Source organism: Terrapene carolina, unplaced genomic scaffold, assembly GCF_002925995.2.
Source record: "Terrapene carolina triunguis isolate 2854851 unplaced genomic scaffold, T_m_triunguis-2.0 Scaffold113, whole genome shotgun sequence".
Classification (NCBI taxonomy): domain Eukaryota; kingdom Metazoa; phylum Chordata; order Testudines; family Emydidae; genus Terrapene; species Terrapene triunguis.
Genome location: NW_020664464.1, coordinates 23,848,408 through 23,855,454, shown reverse-complemented (window position 1 = coordinate 23,855,454; position 7,047 = coordinate 23,848,408).

Here is a 7,047-nt window from a genome sequence, read left to right as displayed (position 1 = left end):
AGGGTTCCCCGTGCATGCTTGCTAGCCTCATGACAGGTGAGGAGCAGCTCATGTGCAGGCTGAACAGATGCTGCTACCAGAGTTCTCCAGTCAAACAGCACACAGACATCTACAGTGTAGCACCCATAGGGCCACTACTCGAAGAAGAAGCTGACTCTCACTGGGAGTCCCTCTTCCCCCCACCCCCACCCCCCGCAATGTAATTTAATTTTGGAATTCCACATTGGAAGCTTGATTACAACAATAATGATCAGCTATTAGATAGATTACCCTAGCTCTTATGTTATTTTCCCATCAAAATTTATCCCAGCAATATTAAAGACTTTTCAGCTAAGTGGTTTACAAGAGAATTACCTTCCCATGAACCAAGTCTCCGAGCAACTCACATGTTCCAACTTTCTCCTCCCACATGCATTGCTTCCCTTAGTTGTACTAAGGTTAAAAATAAATTAAGTCACATCTTTTGTGAGAAAGTTTTTTTATAAGTCACAGTTCCATGACTTGCAGCTTTCTGCGCAGCTTTACAAAGTTGTGCTATGTCCGACAATAAATATTGCACTTTTAAAGTGAACATGTCAGTGCTTGTGAGAATCTAATGTGCAACCATCACACTGAAATTCTAACGTTAAAGTATTTCCATTATCTTTCCTTGAGACATATATAGAATGCTCATCTTGGAGCTATCAGTGTACACAATGTAGAATCAAAGAGTAAATATCATCCTCTCTCATCTACAGAGCTTTTATTTATGCAGCAGAGACAATTTGAGGAAAATCTAAATAGGGATGATCTGTGTCTGAGTAAGTTTCTGCATTCAGTTCACTCTAAAGGTAACAATAAGACTCTCATTACAAAAAGCAAGCTCAAACCCTTGAAGGCATCAGTACTATGAAATGGAGTGCTTTAGTGTGCTTGTTCAAATGTCAAGGTCCAAGGACTCCTGACTGATAGCCTCATGACAGCTGAAATGAACGAACACATATATAAGGTTGCAATGTATGTATGATAAAGATTGTATGTGGTTCTTCAGTTTATCATAAACCTTTCATACCTCATCTGCACCCTGACCAATAATCTCTCTTCAAGACTAGCATCCAGAACCTCCACACATCTTTCTAACAGCTGTGATTTCATTTTTTTTAAATGGTGTTAAAGACTTATCACAGAGAGGTTTCTTTCTATTCCCCCAACATGCATAGGATTTCCCCTTAAGAAGTTGCACTGGTCCAACTTGTCATTCTGAGGTTTTTATATGGTGTAAGTGACATGCCAAATCGCTGTTCCTTCAGACACCTATGATTTCTAACTGGAGTGAAGTGCATGAAGAAATGAAACTCTTCATACATATAATTGACTCAGTTATTCTGGGAGATGAAAGGCACAAGAATTTTGTGAAGTAAGTCTTTGCTTGAATTGACAGAATCCATTCATCATTTGTTATTCCAGTCCAGGCCCTAATAAAAAGAAAACAATAACAAAAAAAGTGTAGGATTTTCTATCAACTCTGAAGAAGAGCAAAGATACAGAATGATTACATTCCAGACTGCCTGCCCTGGAAGATTACAAGAACTTTTTCTCCAAAATACCATTCAAAACAGTATCCGGCTTATTCTAAAACAAATAGACTCCCCAACTGACAGGGCCGTCCCTACGGAGGTGTGGGGCCCGGGACATAGGTGACCAGTTTCTAATCTGCTGGGGGGTGCTCCCCCCTGGCTCCACCCAGGCCCTGCCCCTACTCTACCTCTTGCCCCAAGGCCCCACCCCCGACCTGCTTCTTTCCACCCCCGCTCCGCCCCCATCCTGCCTCTTCCCTGCCCAGTTCCATCCCTCCCCCAAGCGTGCCGCACCCTTGCTCTTCTCTCCTCCCCCCCAGCGCCTCCTGACGCCACAAAACATCTGATCCATGGCAGGTGCTAGGTGCTGCGAGGTGCGAGTGCTGATCAGCGCGGCCCGCCGGTGGGCAGGAGGCACTGGGGGGAGGGGGAGATTCTGGTAGGCGGGCTCCTCCTCATCTGCCTGCCTCCTCAACTCTAGCAAATCAATGCACTGTAGTCATTTGACCAAGTTGCCATCCACATCTAACTCAACTGTCCACGCAATTAGTTTTTAAAAGAGATTTCCCAGATTCCCTCGGAACTAGAAACTCAGGCCAAACTTGGCAACTATGAGTGGACCAAAAATTAGGCTCTTACATGTATCTTGCACTAAGCAATTAAATACAAAGTTGCTTGATTTTTGAGTGCTGTGCTCTCACAAATCCCATGGAGGTCAATGGGAGCTGGAGGTGCTCTGCCTAACTAAAAGTATGAAAGTTTGAAGATTACAGCTTTCACTACCTTACTTGCATGCAGCTGGTTAGCCATTCTACTGAAGCCTAGAAGTGTAAAAAGGATACATTGTAGCACCTAAGACAGTTGTAGAACGTTCAGCTTCAATGAACTCTGCAGTCCGAAACATTCCTTGGGTAATATTGTCTTCACTTGATATTGATGATTTCATGCAATTAGGCCATAGATGGACCTACATAGAGAGCAGTTAACTAGGTATGCTTAGGTAACTTGTAATGTATGAATTTTTCTAGAGTAGCCCAGCAACTACCCACTAGTTCAGGGGTGGGCAAACTACGGATCCGGCCCACAAGCCATTTTAAGCCGCCCTGTTCTGGCCGGGGCGCCGGCTGTGTGGCTCGGCTCGGCCCCGCTCTGGCCGGGGCGCTGGGTCGGGAGCCGCACCTCGCCCCCGCTCCGGCCAGGGCCGTACCACACGGCTCCTGGAAGCCGCAGCATGGCCCCGCTCCGGCTCCTAGGCGCTCCAATGGGAGCTGCAGGGGCAGTGCCTGCGGATGGGGCAGCATGCAGAGCCGCCTTGCTGCACCTCCACGTAGGAGCCAGAGAAGGGACATGCCACTGCTTCCGGGAGCCGCTTGAGGTAAGCGCCGCTTGGAGCCTGCACCCCCGAGCCTCTCCCCATGCTCCCTACCCCAGTCCAGATCCCCCTCCTGTTCTCCAAAACCCTCGATTCCAGCCCGGAGAACCCTCCTGCACCCCAAACCTCTCATCCCCAGCCCCACCCCAGAGCCAGCACCCCCAGTCAGAACCTGCACCCCTTCCCACACTCTTGCCCCAGCCCTGATCACCCTCCCGCCCTCCAAATCCCTCAGTCCCAGCCCAGAGCACCTCCTATACCCCAAACTCCTCGTCTCCAGCCCCACCCCAGAGCCCACACCCCAACCCCAATTTCATGAGCATTCATGGCCAGCCATACAATTTCTATTCCCGATGTGGCCCTCGGGCCAAAAAGTTTGCCCACCCCTGCACTAGTTAGAGGGGAAAATCTTGGTCTGACTCCTTTTTTAGTGTCTTCCATGTAGATAGTTACATAGTATGTTTACCCTGTTCAATTACAGATTAAAATTTTAAGGGTGCCTTGTTCCTCAGGAAAAGTTTTCTTTTATACCCACATACACAGCAAGGATGACCCCTCATAATGAGTTAACAGTGGACACTTCCTTTGAAGTGGTACCAAAAGATGCTCCACCAGCTGTGCAAGCGGGGCAAAAAGATCCTGTTATAGAAGCCTACAAAACCAACAGAAGATTAACATTTACAGCCTTTTTTCTTTTTAGTGGGCACTTTTTTCACCTGGAGATTTCCTTTTTAGCATAGCATTAAGAAGTGTACAATATACAAAGTTGAAAGATTACTTATTAAATGGCAAAAAAAACAAAAACACTTTTGTTATGCAGCATGTAGTTTCCCAGTGCCCTTACAGAACATAAAGATCAGGAAAACTCAAATGTCAGAAAACTAGGAAATCCAGAACTACGGTACATACCCCTGTAAAACCTTGACTCTGACTTCCTAGAGCTGACAGCAGCCACTGGGAATTATCACCATGCACTGTAGCTGTGCTCAGGCTGAGAGCTGTAGCAGTATTGAAAGGTTTGAATGATGGAAGCAATAGATGGGGCAGGTTAGTAGAGATGTGTTTGTGAGCTGAGGAGATAAGGATTAGTTTGAGGAGTGTCACAGAGCTGTGACTGTGATACGAGATCAGATTTGTGTACACCCCATGTGTGCAAGTAAACAAAGGACAGCATGTGTACCCTGAGGCGCTAGTCTATCATATTGAAATATTGTGTAGGCACTGGAGAGGTGGAGGGGGTCTTGCCATAGAAATTGTTAGTAGTGAAGTTGGATATGAGAGCAGTCTGAGTTTACTGATGGGTAAGGGAAAGTATAGGTTTAGAGGGCATCCTGTGAGTACACAAAGTGTCTGTTAAATTTCACAAGTGTGGAACTCTGTCAGGAAACTAAGCTAACTGTTCAAGAATAGGGCCAGTGCAAGTACAGCCTTTTTTGTACATGAAAAGAGAGAATGTATGTTATGGGTGTTTCGGGGTAAAGAGGGCAGAGTTAAAGTTATGTACAGTAACTCTGTTTTCTGAAATTTGAGTTTTGCTGAACTCAATGTTCCGGAAAGACAAGAGTTGTCACTAGGAAACCGTAACCCTGCATTGAAAGTGCTTTTGCCATTTAATTCCCCTCTTAAAAAACAAACAAACACAAAAACAGAAAGAAAGCTTGCTAGTAAGGGTTAGTAGTCATTGTAGCAGTTATTGATAGCATGCAGTTCAAGTGGACTACTGATCCCAGCCCTATGCCAAGGTTTCTCAAATTAGGGTCCGCGAGTGTACTCCAGGGGGTCTCAGAGTCATGCATGGGGCCACCAGCCCCGCTGATCAACTCCTCCCCCTCCCTCCCAGTGCCTCCTGCATGCCATGGAATAGCTGTTCAGCAGCGTGCAGGAAGCGCTGGGAGGGTGGGGGAGGAGCGGGGTCGGGGGAGGAGGTGGAAAGAGGCAGGGAAGAGAAGGGGTCGGGGTGGAGTGGGGTGGGAAGAGGTGCGGCGGGAGTGGGTCTTGGGGGAAGGGGTGGAGTGGAGGCAGGACCTGGGGCTGAGTGGGGGATGTTGGGTGTCCGTGAAAAGTTTTAAACCAAAATGGGGGTCCTATTGGGTTGCTAAAATTGAGTTGCTAAAGTTTGAGAACCACTGCCCTATACCATTCTCACCCTGATGCTCAGCCCCACAAACCAGCCTTTCCCCTTCCCAGCCAGCTCCCACCACTCTAATTTTATCCAGGCTTCCCTCTCACCCAGCTCATACAGAGGAGCAGAGAATGGGACTAGACTCCCAAGCAAGCAAGCCCCCGCCAAAACCTGGAGCACATGAGGTGACACATTGAGGGGGATCAGACCCCCATATATGGGCAAGGGTCCCCAGATACTGGCACACACAGGGTGGGGAGCAGGACTCAGACACTCCCATAGAGGCAACCCTCCCCCCCCCCCCCAATATCCCATTTCACATGAGGGGAACAGGGAGCCCCACCTGAGAAGCAAGAGGCCCTCTGATCCTGCCACATGCACAGGGTGGCAGGGAGTGGGGCTCAGACACCCCTTGGGGGTAGGAACACCCAGATGCCTGCTCACAGGAGTGTGGGGGGAAGGGGGGAGTAGGGAAAGGGACTCAGACCATTCTAAGATCCTGGCACACACCCAGAAGGGGAAAATGTGGGGCTGACCCTATTCTCCTTCAGACCGTCACTCACTACCCATGTATCCCTCTCCCTCACCTAAGCCCCCATTCCCTCTCATTTTGCCTTTCACCCATCCCCACCTATCCCTCCTCCTCCCTGGATGCAACCCTGAACTCCTCATCCCACTATTCTTTCCACTTCTCCACCCCCTAAAATGACCCTCCCTTGCCAGCATTTGCATTTTTAAAGGGAAAAATACTTGATTATATTCCCCCAAAAAAATTAAAAACAAAAGAAGTGACAGATTTTAGCAATAGGCTATTCAACCCCTTCCAAATTTCTGACCGAGGTAGAACCTGAAATGACACTGGCTGGGTGGGTCAGGTTCAAAGGAGTATTTTTTAGCCACCGAACCGATGAGAAACTTCGAAGACTAACAATCCTGTTATCGCCTTGTTCCACACATGCTCAATATAACCCATTAGGCATGTGAATAGCCTTGTGAACCTTAGCATGCCTAATTGGAAAAGCATAATCTTTTTCAAATAACATTTTAATTTGATTTCCTCCAAAGAGCATCAGGTCCTCAAATGTTTGAAACCCTGGTACAATGATCTGAGACCTGATTTGATCTCTATCTATAAGGAAAAATAGGTTTTAAGAACCTGACAACTTTAAGGAAAGCTGGTGTCCTCCCCAAACCAATGGTTGCATCTTGGGGAGCCCCTGTGTTAAAAGGCCCCAAATTTAGATCACTAACAGGACCCACGCACCTGAGACACACCAAATTTCAATGCAATCCAAGTAACCATGTGATTAAGAGCATTTAAGTGTCAAGTTTTAAACAGAAAGCTGCTCTTAATCTAACACTAACTTAATCTTAACTACACCATCAATCTGTTTTAATAAAGCAAGCCATCTAAACAGAGCTGCCTCTGTATGCATGTTGTCTCTACAAAGGCAGAAAGACACTCAGAAGAGCAGAAGGCTACTTTTGGAGGGCATCATAAGTACTCCTACTGTTTGCCAGCTGCTTAACTTGAAGTGCTAAACACAATTACCTATCATCCTACACTTGTGGCAACATGGGTGCAAAATTCCAAACAACCACACACCGTGAACACAGAAAAATCCCGAAAAATCCTATCCTCTGTGCCAGTGGTCTCCAACCTTTTTACACCCAAGATCACTTTTTGAATTTAAGGGCAACCAAGGATCTACCTCACACCTTCCCCGAGGCCACCCCCTTCCCGAAAGCCCACCCCAGTCACTCTATCCCCCCTCTCTCTGTCACTTCCTCTGCCCCACCCTCACTCACTTTCACCGGGCTGGGGTAGGGGGCTGGGGTTCGGGAGGAGGTGTGGGCTCTGGGCTGGGGCTGAGAGGTTTGCAGTGGGGGGGGGGGAGGGCGCTCTGGGCTGAGCCTGGGACAGGGTGGGTGCAGGAGGGGGTGAGGGGTACAAGCTCAGAGAGAGTTTGGGAGCAGGAGGGGGCTCCGGGCTGGGG